Raw genomic sequence first — 14,171 nt, forward strand, 5'->3', positions numbered from 1 at the left:
TCTCAACCAGATCTGAGCATATTTGATAGTTCAACTCTAATAAGAACTTAAGTTTTTTCTGTCATTTTAATACATCAGCCTGAAAGATATCCTGTCTAGGAAACAATTTAGAAATAGATATAAATTTGAATAAAAATAGCTCTACGCCCAATGCTTTTACTTTCACAGGTAAAGGAGGCTTTTATAAGTGCCTCATTACCTCCTTCTCCAGTTTTTCCAATGAGTATCAAGAAAATGATACAAATAAGATTTTAGTGTGGTTCAATTTTTAAATGCATGTGCCATACATTTTAAGGAAAAGATAATGAGATAAACTAAAATAAAAGAAGCAATCGTTTTCAATTCTAAAATATCTAGGGATTACTACTTTAAAACAGGGTTACCAAAAGAATGGATCCATTGTAGGCTTTACCGCATTTCCTCTTCCTCTGCCTTCCTGGGCTTACATTTGGGTGCAATAATGTCCTCAGGACTGGGTTTTAGTGTGACCCTCAATGTTGGGTCACATAATGACTCACTATCAATGCCATAAACTTAGCCACCAGCTCTGAAAATTTCCTTCTGCCCCTTTTGTTTTGTTTTGTTTTTCTTTTTGTGGTAAGAAGGCTTAACACAAGATCTACCTTCTTAGCAAAATTTTAAGAGTACCATACAGTATTGTTAATCATAAGCCTTATGCTGTAAAGTAGATTTTCAGAACTTATTTATTTTGCATAACTGAAACTTTGTACCCTTTGGCCAAAACGTCCCCATTTCTTCCTACCACCTCACAACTCCTGGCAAGATTTAAATGTAGGTAGATTCTAGAGTGTCTGCATTTAACCACTGCTCTATGGTCCTCACAGGATAGGGACCACATCCTCTTATCTAAAGGGAGCAGGACATTGAAAGTAGGAAACACATTTGTATAGCAAAACTATCCTGTTTGTCCTGGGAAGACGGTATGTTGAGGACAAAATAAGATTAGTGAGAACAGGATGCCAAGGGCTGGAACAAGCTAATCAGAACTTGGGACACCTAGTCCCCACAATGCAAAAGAGTCCCGCAGCATAAATGCCACTGTGTAAACTTATGTAGCCACAAAGTGCAGAACAAATTTTATCAAAAAATAAACAGCTAAAAAAATACATACTAGGGGGAGGGGCAAGATGGCGGAAGAGTAGGGTCTCCAAATCACCTGTCCCCAACAAATTACCTAGAAAACCTTCAAATCATTCTGAAAATCTACGAATTCGGCCTGAGATTTAAAGAGAGACCAGCTGGAATGCTACAGTGAGAAGAGTTCGCGCTTCTATCAAGGTAGGAAGACGGGGAAAAAGAAATAAAGAAACAAAAGGCCTCCAAGGGGGAGGGGCCCCGCGAGGAGCCGGGCTGAGGCCGGGGCGAGTGTCCCCAGGACAGGAGAGCCCCGTCCCGGAGGAGCAGGAGCTGCACCAACCTTCCCCGCGGAAAGGGGCTCGCAGGGAGTTAGAGCAGGACCCCAGGAGGGCGGGGATGCCCTCGGGCTCCCTGGGACACTAACAGACACCTGCGCCCCGCCCCGGGGTGAGTGCGCCGAGCTCCCTAAAGGGCTGCAGCGCACATGGCAGGACCCGGAGCAGCTTGGAGGGGCTCAGGGGCTCCGGCTCCGCGGAGGGGGCTGCGTGGCCCAGGAGCACGAATCCAACAGCGCAGGCTCCGGAGCACAGGGCGCCGGGACACAGCCCAGGATCCGGCCTCCCCCGGGGACAGGCAGAGGCCGGGAGGGCCCAGGACAGCAAGGACGCTCCTGCCCCGAGCTGAGCAGATCAGCGGCCCCGCCCGGGAGCCCCCAGGCCCTGCAGACGGAGAGCCCCGGAGTTACTGCGGGAGCTGAATCCAGGGTCCCAGAGCTGCCCCCGCCACTGTGGCTTCCTCCCGGGGCCTCACGGGGTAAACACCCCCACTGAGCCCTGCACCAGGCAGGGGCAGAGCAGCTCCCCCAAGTGCTAACACCTGAAAATCAGCACAGCAGGCCACTCCCCCAGAAGGCCAGCGAGACGGACCAGTTCCAGGGGAAGACAAGGGACTTAAAGTATACAGAATCAGAAGATACTCCCCTGTGTTTTTTTTTGTTTTTTGTCTTTTTTTGTTTTTGTTTTGTTTTGTGCTTTCTTTCTTTCTTCTTGATTTCTAATTGCTTCCCCCACCCCACCCCTTTTTTTCTCCTTTCTTTCTTTTTCTTTCTCTTTTTCTTCTCTTTTTCCCCTTTTTTCATCTTTCTTTTTTTCTTTTTCTCCTTTCTTTCCTTCACTCTCTTTTTCTCCTTTTCCCAATACAACTTGTTTTTGGCCACTCTGCACTGAGCAAAATGACTAGAAGGAAAACCTCACCTCAAAAAAAAAGAATCAGAAACAGCCCTCTCTCCCACAGAGTTACAAAATCTGGATTACAATTCAATGTCAGAAAGCCAATTCAGAAGCACTATTATACAGCTACTGGTGGCTCTAGAAAAAACCATAAAGGACTCAAGAGACTTCATGACTGCATAATTTAGATCCAATCAGGCAGAAATTAAAAATCAATTAAATGAGATGCAATCCAAGCTAGAAGTCCTAACGACGAGGCTTAATGAGGTGGAAGAACGAGTGAGTGACATAGAAGACAAGTTGATGGCAAAGAGGGAAACTGAGGAAAAAAGAGACAGGCAATTAAAAGACCATGAGGATAGATTAAGGGAAATAAATGACAGCCTGAGGAAGAAAAACCTACGTTTAATTTGGGTTCCCGAGGGCGCCGAAAGAGACAGAGGGCCAGAGTATGTATTTGAACAAATCTTAGCTGAAAACTTTCCGAATCTGGGAAGGAAAACAGGCATTCAGATCCAGGAAATAGAGAGATCCCCCCCTAAAATCAACAAAAACCATTCAACACCTCGACATTTAATAGTGAAGCTTGCAAATTCCAAAGATAAGGAGAAGATCCTTAAAGCAGCAAGAGAAAAAAAGTCCCTGACTTTTATGGGGAGGAATATTAGGGTAACAGCAGACCTCTCCACAGAGACCTTGCAGGCCAGAAAGGGCTGGCAGGATATATTCAGGGTCCTAAATGAGAAGAACATGCAACCAAGAATACTTTATCCAGCAAGGCTCTCATTCAAAATGGAAGGAGAGATAAAGAGCTTCCAAGACAGGCAGGAACTGAAAGAATATGTAACCTCCAAACCAGCTCTGCAAGAAATTTTAAGGGGGACTCTTAAAATTCCCCTTAAGAAGAGGTTCAGTGGAACAATCCACAAAAACAAGGACTGAATAGATATGATGACCCTAAACTCATATCTGTCAATAGTAACTCTGAACGTGAACGGGCTTAATGACCCCATCAAAAGGTGCAGGGTTTCAGACTGGATAAAAAAGCAGGACCCATCTATTTGCTGTCTACAAGAGACTCATTTTAGACAGAAGGACACCTACAACCTGAAAATAAAAGGTTGGAGAACCATTTACCATTCAAATGGTCCTCAAAAGAAAGCAGGGGTAGCCATCCTTATATCAGATAAACTAAAATTTACCCCAAAGACTGTAGTGAGAGATGAAGAGAGACAGTATACCATACTTAAAGGATCTATCAAACAAGAGGACTTAACAATCCTCAATATATATGCCCTGAATGTGGGAGCTGCCAAATATTTAATCCAATTAATAACCAAACTGAAGAAACACTTTGATAATAATACACTTGTACTTGGTGACTTCAATCTAGCTCTTTCTACCCTCGATAAGTCTCATAAGCACAACATCTCCAAAGAAACGAGAGCTTTAAATGATACACTGGACCAGATGGATTTCACAGATATCTACAGAACTTTACATCCAAACTCAACTGAATACACATTCTTCTCAAGTGCACATGGAACTTTCTCCAGAATAGACCACATACTGGGTCACAAATTGGGTCTGAACCGATACCAAAGGATCAGGATAGTCCCCTGTATATTCTCAGACCATAATGCCTAGAAATTAGAACTTAATCACAACAAGAAGTTTGGAAGGACCACAAACACGTGGAGGTTAAGGACCATCCTGCTAAAAGATGAAAAGGTCAACCAGGAAATTAAGGAAGAATTAAAAAGATTCATGGAAACTAATGAGAATGAAGATACAACCGTTCAAAATCTTTGGGATGCAGCAAAAGCAGTCCTGAGGGGGAAATACATCGCAATACAAGCATCCATTCAAACACTGGAAAGAACTCAAATTCAAAAGCTCAGCTTACACATTAAGGAACTAGAGAAAAAGCAACAAATGGACCCCACCCCCAGCAGAAGAAGACAATTAATTAAAATTCGAGCAGAACTCAATCATATCGAGACCAAAAGAACTGTGGAACAGATCAACAGAACCAGGAGTTGGTTCTTTGAAAGAATTAATAAGATAGATAAAGCATTAGCCAACCTTATTAAAAAGAAGAGAGAGAAGACTCAAATTAATAAAATCATGAATGAGAAAGGAGAGATCACTACCAACACCAAGGAAATACAAACGATTTTAAAAACATATTATGAACAGCTGTATGCCAATAAATTAGGAAATCTAGAAGAAATGGACGCATTCCTGGAAAGCCACAAACTACCAAAACTGGAGCAGGAAGAAATAGAAAACCTGAACAGGCCAATAACCAGGGAGGAAATTGAAGCAGTCATCAAAAACCTCCCAAGACACAAGAGAACAGGGCCAGATGGCTTCCCAGGGGAATTCTATCAAACGTTTAAAGAAGAAATCATACCTATTCTACTAAAGCTGTTTGGAAGGATAGAAAGAGATGGAGTACTTCCAAATATGTTCTATGAGGCCAGCATCACCTTAATTCCGAAACCAGACAAAGATCCCACCAAAAAGGAGAATTATAGACCAATATCCCTGATGAACATGGATGCAAAAATTCTCAACAAGATACTAGCCAATAGGATCCAACAACACATTAAGAAAATTATTCACCACGACCAAGTTCGATTTATCCCCGGGACACAAGGATGGTTCAACACTCGTAAAACCATCAATGTGATTCATCATATCAGCAAGAGAAAAACCAAGAACCATATGATACTCTCATTAGATGCAGAGAAAGCATTTGACAAAATACAGCATCCATTCCTGATCAAAACCCTTCAGAGTGTTGGGATAGAGGGAACTTTCCTCGACATCTTAAAAGCCATCTACGAAAAGCCCACAGCAAATATCATTCTCAATGGGGAAGCACTGGGAGCCTTTCCCTTAAGATCAGGAACAAGACAGGGATGTCCACTCTCACAACTGCTGTTCAACATAGTACTGGAAGTCCTCGCCTCAGCAATCAGACAACAAAAAGACATTAAAGGCATTCAAATTGGCAAAGAAGAAGTCAAACTCTCCCTCTTCGCCGATGACATGATACTCTACATAGAAAACCCAAAAGCCTCCACCCCAAGATTGCTAGAACTCATATAGAAATTTGGTAGCGTGGCAGGATACAAAATCAATGCCCAGAAATCAATGGCATTTCTATACACTAACAATGGAACTGAAGAAAGAGAAATTAAGGAGTCCATCCCATTTACAATTGCACCCAAAAGCATAAGATACCTAGGAATAAACCTAACCAAAGAGGTAAAGGATCTATACCCTAAAAACTATAGAACACTTCTGAAAGAAATTGAGGAAGACACAAAGAGATGGAAAAATATTCCATGCTCATGAATTGGCAGAATTAATATTGTGAAAATGTCAATGTTACCCAGGGCAATTTACACGTTTAATGCAATCCCTATCAAAATACCATGGACTTTCTTCAGAGAGTTAGAACAAATTATTTTAAGATTTGTGTGGAATCAGAAGAGACCCCAAATAGACAGGGAAATTTTAAAAAAGAAAACCATAGCTGGGAGCCTCACAATGCCAGATTTCAGGTTGTACTACAAAGCTGTGGTTATCAAGACAGTGTGGTACTGGCACAAAAACAGACACATAGATCAATGGAACAGAATAGAGAACCCAGAAGTGGACCCTGAACTGTATGGTCAACTAATATTCGATAAAGGAAGAAAGACTATCCATTGGAAGAAAGACAGTCTCTTCAATAAATGGTGTTGGGAAAATTGGACATCCACATGCAGAAGAATGAAACTGGACCACTCTCTTTCACCATACACAAAGATTAACTCAAAATGGATGAGAGATCTAAATGTGAGACAAGAGTCCATCAAAATCATAGAAGAGAACACAGGCAACACCCTTTTTGAACTTGGCCACAGTAACTTCTTGCAAGATACATCCACAAAGGCAAAAGAAACAAAAGCAAAAATGAACTATTGGGACTTCATCAAGATAAGAAGCTTTTGCACAGCAAAGGATACAGTCAACAAAACTAAAAGACAACCTACAGAATGGGAGAAGATATTTGCAAATGACATATCAGATAAAGGGCTAGTTTCCAAAATCTATAAAGAACTTATTAAACTCAACACCAAAGAAACAAACAATCCAATCATGAAATGGGCAAAAGACATGAAGAGAAATCTCACAGAGGAAGACATGGACATGGCCAACATGCACATGAGAAAATGCTCTGCATCACTTGCCATCAGGGAAATACAAATCAAAACCACAATGAGATACCACCTCACACTAGTGAGAATGGGGAAAATTAACAAGACAGGAAACAACAAATGTTGGAGAGGATGTGGAGAAAGGGGAACCCTCCTGCACTGTTGGTGGGAATGTGCCTGCCTCCACTGGTGCAGGCACTCTGGAAAACTGTGTGGAGGTTCCTCAAAGAGTTCAAAATAGACCTGCCCTACGACCCAGCAATTGCACTGTTGGGGATTTACCCCAAAGATTCAGATGCAATGAAACGCCGAGACACCTGCACCCCGATGTTTCTAGCAGCAATGGCCACAATAGCCAAACTGTGGAAGGAGCCTCGGTGTCCATTGAAAGATGAATGGATAAAGAAGATGTGGTTTATGTATACAATGGAATATTACTCAGCCATTAGAAATGACAAATACCCACCATTTGCTTCGACGTGGATGGAACTGGAGAGTATTATGCTGAGTGAAATAAGTCAATCGGATAAGGACAAACAGTGTATGTTCTCAATCATTTGGGGAATATAAATAATAGTGAAAGGGAATATAAAGGAAGGGAAAAGAAATTTTGGGAAATATCAGGAAGGGAGGCAGAACATAAAGTCTCCTAACTCTGGGAAACGAACTAGGGGTGGTGGAAGGGGAGGAGGGCGGGGGGTGGGGGGGAATGGGTGACGGGCACTGAGGCGGACACTTGATGGGATGAGCACTGGATGTTTTTCTGTATGTTGGTAAATTGAACACCAATAAAAATTAATTTAAAAAAAATAAATAAAATGCAAAAAAAAAAAAAATACATACTACATGGCAGCCCGGGTGGCTCAGCGGTTTAGTGCCGCCTTCAGCCCAGGGCCTGATCCTGGAGACCTGGGATCAAGTCCCGCGTCGGGCTCCCTGCATGGAGCCTGCTTCTCCCTCTGCCTGTGTCTCTCCCTCTCTCTCTCTGTGTGTGCGTCTCTCATGAGTAAATAAAAAAAAAATTTTAAAAAATACATACTACATAAAACTTTGGCACATAATTCACGGGGATACCAGCATATTTACAGACTATATTAAGTACACTACAGTGGGAACCTGGAGTGGAAGAGGAGAATCACAGAAGAAGGAAAAACAGAGAGACAAGGGGTGAGAGAGAGGCCTTGCCGAAGATAACGAAAATTTACTAAGAACCAAGGAGTAGGATCAATCCAATTCTCAGCCACTTGAGGTCCAAATTAAATAATAAAGTTTTTTTTTTCTGCAGTGGAATTCTTTGCTCTTGAAGTTCCTCATTATTTTTCTGGTTGGATGTACAAGGGCAAGCAAGACTAAAACCTAGGAGGTAGCTGTGTAGGAATGAACCTTGATGTAGTCTTTGCTTTACTGGGAAATGACTAGGCTGTTTTTTGCCTCTTCTTCTCTTTATGGTTAGCTGTGGAAATAAACTTATACTTCAGGCTATCAGTGTGTGATAGATTACTTTTTCATAATTTTACTGACCCATTTAAAAGTGTACCGTTCATTGTGTTCACAGAGTTGTGCAACCATGACTGCAATCAATTTTAGAACATTTTAAAAAAGATTTTATTTATTTATTCATGAGACACACACACACACACACACACACACACAGAGGCAGAGACACAGGCAGAGAGAGAAGCAGGCTTCCCGCAAGGAGCCGGATGTGGGATCCCGAATTCTGGGATCATGCCCTGAGCCAACGGCAGATGCTTAACCGCTGAGCCACCCAGGCGTCCCAATTTTAGAACATTTTTATCACCCTAAAAGGAAACTCTGTACCCGCTGAAGTCACTACCCATTCCCTCACCACTACCCTCAGCTTCAGGCAATCACTAATCTACTTTCTTTCTCTAAGAATTTGTCTGTTCTGGATAGTTCATATAAATAGCATCATATAACATGTCATGTTTTATGACTGGCTTCTTTCCCTTAGCATAATATTTTTGAGGTCCATCCACCTTGTAGCATATATTTGTACTTTGTTCCTATTTATTGGCAATAATATGTCTTTCAGTTGTTGAACACAGATATTCACAGGTATATACAATTACCAAATAATACTTATTCCACTATATAGATAGACCTCATTTGATATATTCTTCAGTCAATGGACATATGGGATGTTTTTTCACTTTTTGGCTATTATTAATTATGCTGCAATAAACATTCCTGTACAAATTTTTGTGAGGACATGTGTTTTCAATTCTTTTAGGTATATACCTGCAAGTAGAATTGCTGAATCATTTAGTAATTCTATGTTTAATGTTTTGAGGAACTACCATATTGTTTTCCACAGTGACTGCAACATTTTACATTTCCAACTGCAGTGTGTAAAAATTCTGATTTCTCCACCTCTTCACCAACACCTGTTATTATCTGACTTTTTTATTATTGATACCCTAGCGGATGTAAAGTAATATCTCATTATGGCTTTGATTTGCATTTCCCTGATGATTAATGGCATTGAATGTCTTCTCTTGTGTTTATTGGCCTTTTGGATATGTTGAGAAGGAAAAATTTCCCTCTATCCCTCTACAATTCTTCTGGCTGGCCTAAAAATTAAATTGGCATGAGATAGATTAACAGAAGAAAGTAAAATTTAATTTTGTACATATGGAAAACCTACGTACATGAGCATTTCAAAGATAGAAAGGTAAAATGAAGTATATATGCCATTCTAAGCTAAGAAATGAGATGAGATAAAGAGGGGATCCCTGGGTGGCTCAGTGGTTTAGCGCCTGCCTTTGGCCCAGGGCATGATCCTGGAGTCCCGGAATTGAGTCCCACATCAGGCTCCTTGCATGGAGCCTGCTTCTCCCTCTGCCTGTGTCTGCCTCTCTCTCTCTCTCTCTCTCTCTCTCTCTCTCCCTCTCTCTCTCTCTTTCTCTATCATGAATAAATAAAATCTTAATAAAAAAAAGAAATGAGATAGATGACTGGAGCCTCAAAGGAGAAGAGGGCAATTCACAGGGCAATTGAAGAAGAGTAGATGTTTGGTAATTAGATGTTTGCCATACCATACAGATGGATCACTTAGATAAATTTATCTCTGGTAATGACTCTTATTCTGAGAAAAATGCCAATTTAAATTCTTCTAAATAGTTAAGGGAGGGACAAAAGTTTCTCTTGAGCCTGCAGGGTCTCTATTGCCTTTATCTCAAGATAGCTCACATGTCAAAGTGGCACATTTTGGGGAGACTTGTTCTGAATTCCTTCATATGTGTTTGGAGAAATATCTATTCAGATACTTTGCTCATTTTAAAATTGGGTTCTTTTTCTTTTTTTAATTATTGCATTATAAAAGTATTTTACACATTCTAGCTGCAAGTCCCTATCAGTTATATTATTTTCAAATATTTTCTCCCATTCTGTGAGTTATCTTTTCACTTTCTTGATTATAACTTTGTAGCAAAAAAGTCTTCAGTTTTGAAGAAGTCTAATTTATCTATTTTTTCTTTTTTTGCTCTTGTTTTTGTTATCATATTTAAGAGACTATTGCATAATCCAAGGTCACAAATTTTCATGTTTTCTCTTAAGACTTTTATAGTTTTCCTTTTTTTAAAGATTTTATTTATTCTTGAGAGACACAGAGAGAGAGGCAGAGGGAGAAGCAGGCTCCATTGCAGGAAGCCCGATGTGGGACTCGTTCCCAGGACCCCGGGATCACGCCCTGGGCTGAAGGCAGATGCTCAACCGTTGAGCCACCCAGGAGTCCCGACTTTTTATAGTTTTCACTCTTATATTTAGGTCTATGATCAATTTTGAGTTAATTTTGGTATTTTTTGTTAGGTGTGCAACTTCATTTTTTCCATCTGGATATCCAGTTGTCACAGGACCATTTGTTAGAAAGACTATTCTTTCCCCATTAAATTTATACTGGCACTATTGTTAAAAATCAATTGACTATGAATGTAAGGATTTATTTCTGAGTTCTCAATTCTATTCCATTGATTTATATGTCCATTGTTACACCATTACTATGCTGTCTTGACTGCTGTAGCTTTGTGGTAAATTTTGAAATTGGGAAGTACGTCATCCAAATTTGTTCTTCATTTTCAAGAATTTTTAGCTTTTTGGGTCCTCTGAACTACCATATCAATTGTAGCATCAGCTTGCCAATTTTTGCAAATAAGACAACTTGAATTCTGCCAGGAATTGTGTTGATTTTGTAGATCAGTTTAACGATATTAAGCCTTCCAATTCATGAACACAGAATATCTCTCCATTTATTTCTTTCAGTGAAGTTTTGTAGCTTCTACAAGTCTTGCACTTTTTTGTTAAATTTGTTTCTAAATATTTCAATCTTTTTTATACTATTATAAATGGAATTATCTTCTTAATTTCCTTTTTGGATTTTTCATTGGTAGGATATAGAAATAAAACTGATTTTTGTGTGGTGATCTTGTAGTCTGCAAGTTTGTTGAACTTGTTATTAGCTCTAATGATTTGAGGGGTCTCCTTAAATTTTTAAATATATAATATTATGTCATCTGTGAACAAAGATCATTTTAATTCTTTATTTCTGATTTGGATGTTTTTGATTCTTGTTCTTGCCTAATTTCTCTGGTTAAAACTTCCATTACAATAGTAAATAAAAGTGGAGAAAGTGAATATATTGTCTTGTTCCTGAACTAGGGAAAAAGCATTCAGTTTTTCCCCATTTTATATGAAGTTCGATGTAGGTTTTTCATAGATGTCTTTTACCAGATTAAGAAAATTACCTTGTATTCCTAGTTTGTTGAGTGTTTTTTTTTTATCATGAAAGGGTGTTTAATTTTGTTATCTATTAAGATGATCACGTGGTTTTTTTCCTCTTTTCTATTAATATAGTATATTACACTGATTTGGATATGTTCATCCTTACATTCCTGGAATAAATTCTGCTTGGTCATGGAGTATAATCCTTTTTATATATTGCCTAACTCAGTTTGCTAGTAGTTTGTTGAGAATGTTTGCATATATATTTATAAGGATTATTAGTCTGTATTTTTCTTTTCTCATATCTCTCTGACTTTGATATCAGGATAATACTGGTCTTATAGAATGAGTTGCAAAGTGTTTCCTGTTCCTGTATTCTTGGGAGAATCTGAGAAGAATTGGTGTTAATCCTTTTTTGAAAGTTTCATGGAATTAATTAGTAAAGCCATCTGGTTCTGGGCTTTTCTTTTTTTTTTAAGCTCCCCTGTAGTCTTTTTTTTAAAAGATTTTATTTATTTATGAGAGAGAGAGAGAGAGAGAATGAGTAGGGGGGAGGGGCACAGGGGGAGAGAGAAGCAGACTCCCTGCTGAGCAGGGTCCCCACGAGGAGCTCCACTCCAGACCCCAAGATCATGACCTGAGCCAAAGGCAGATGCTCAACTGATTGAGCCACCTAGGCGCCCCATCTGGGCTTTTCTTTGTGGGAAGTTTTTTGGTTACTAATTTAATCTCTTTTTTTTTATAAGCAAACAAAAAAAATCTCTTTACCTATTATAAACCTATTCAGATTTTCTATTTCTTCTGAGTAAGTTTCAATAATGTGTGCCTTTCTAGGAATTGTCCATTACATCTAAATTGTCTTTTCTTTTTTTTTCCTTTTCTTTTCTGAATGGTGGCCAGCTCCCTGGGCTTGGTGAGCCTGAGGGAACAAAGGCTGTGGTCTCAGGGTGTGGAAACTAGACTGCATCTTTTGGGGAGAAGCTTGGACTCTAGCTGGCTTTGTCCACTGAAGCCTGGCCCCTGTCAGCACTGGAGCACATTTTCAGTGGCTGAAGCTGCAAGAGGTTTCTTAAAAGCTTAATTTTAGCTTTGGTCTTCTATCTTCTCCTCCAGTCTACCATGCCTAGACAGATCCATAAAGAGCAGGACCTTGAGCATGCCTATATGATCAAGTAGCAGGCCAGGAAAGGACTCCAAGGAGGTGGTGTGTAGGCCTGACCCTGAGAGAGAGAAGGCACCAGCCAGGCAAAGAGTGCAGGGGAGATGGGTGCAGGATGGTCGAGGTGTGTCCCTGCCCCAGGCCCAGGGCGTTTCCAAACCCTTTTGCCTTGGAGGAGTCAGGCTCTCTGAGATCTGGATGCTTGTTGGCTTTCACATGTTGAACAGACTCTCTGACAGCTGCCATTGAGTCTTTCCAACACCAACCCTCAGATCATGTACATCAGAGCTGGCTAGAGAACCCAGTAAAATGTAGAGGCCTGGGCTGTACTGCCCTACCAGAGCCCTGGATTTAGCAGTTGCGTTGAAGCATGAGAACTTGCATTTTTAACAAAGTCCACAGGTGTTTCTGCCATAGGTGGTCTGCTGCTCTGTGGACCTTTCTTGGAAAACGTTGGCAGGACAAAGTCTAGATGCCTTGCATAATTGCCATGTCTATTGTTATAGTCACTGGTCACTTATATCTAGGCTGCTCATCTCCACTCTTGCCACAACCCATCTTCCACATCACTGGTGTAATCATACTATAGCAAAAACGTGAACTTCCAACCTCTTTGCTTAAAAACCCTTCTCCTACTTCATATTATTTTCAAAATATGTCCATGTTCATTAGTTGGGATTAAATGGTTCTTTGTGTTTTTGCTTCTTCCTCAACATCTGTTCTTGCTGCTTCCCATTTGCCCTTTTCATCTCTTTACCTCAAATAATGTTTGAGGCAGGGTAGATACTGGACAGATATTGATTTACTACTATGAAAATGATGAGCTTAAAAATGTTGTATTTCACTGAAGGACCTGGGACATTTCAAGTCATGAAAATAATACCTATGAGAGATAAAGCTGTCTTCAAATACTGGAAGATCTATGTCATGTGAAACACTTGTTTTGAATGGCCCTAGGACCAATCAATAGAAGTCATAAGAAGTCAGAATTTGATTCCATATAAGGAAGGGTGTGCTGTATTTGCTAAGATGTAGTCATCTGCAGCTGTAAAATGTTGAGTTTTTTGTCACCTGTAGTATTCCAGCATTGATTCAATGATCATTTGGCAGGTATTTGGTGAAAGTATACAAGCATGGAGTGGAATTTGGAAGAAATAACCTACCATTCTTGAAATAAGATTCTGTGGGGGAAATAAAGGTAAAGGGGAAAAGGAAAGAAAATGAACTCTCCATTCCAGAGAAGTAGAGTATTAGGCTCTATTTTATCACGCACAGTATATATATATACATCATAAATGGAATACCTGTTTTCTATAGTATAGAAATGGACCAGAAGGTAATATACCTTATTTTCTTTCTTTTATGATCCAGTAAGTAATTTAGCCTCTTACATTGTCTATGGGTTATCATCATAAACATTACTTCTCATTATAATATTGAAACGTGCAAGTGTCAGTTAGGAAATACCTGCCAGAATTTGGGACACCCAGGTGGCTCAGAGGTTAAGCATCTGCCTTTGGCTTAGGGCGTGATCCTGGATTCCTGGGATCAAGTCCTGCATCAGGCTCCTTGCATGGAACCTGCTTCTCCTCCCTTTGCCTGTGTCTCTGCCTCTCTTTCTGTGTCTCTCATGAATAAATAAAATCTTTTAAAAAATCTGCTAGAATTTTAGATAAATCAGCTTTTACTACTATAATTAAAGAAGTGTTCTAGAAAAAATAAAAAACAATA

Source organism: Vulpes lagopus, chromosome X (assembly GCF_018345385.1).
Source record: "Vulpes lagopus strain Blue_001 chromosome X, ASM1834538v1, whole genome shotgun sequence".
Lineage (NCBI taxonomy): Eukaryota > Metazoa > Chordata > Mammalia > Carnivora > Canidae > Vulpes > Vulpes lagopus.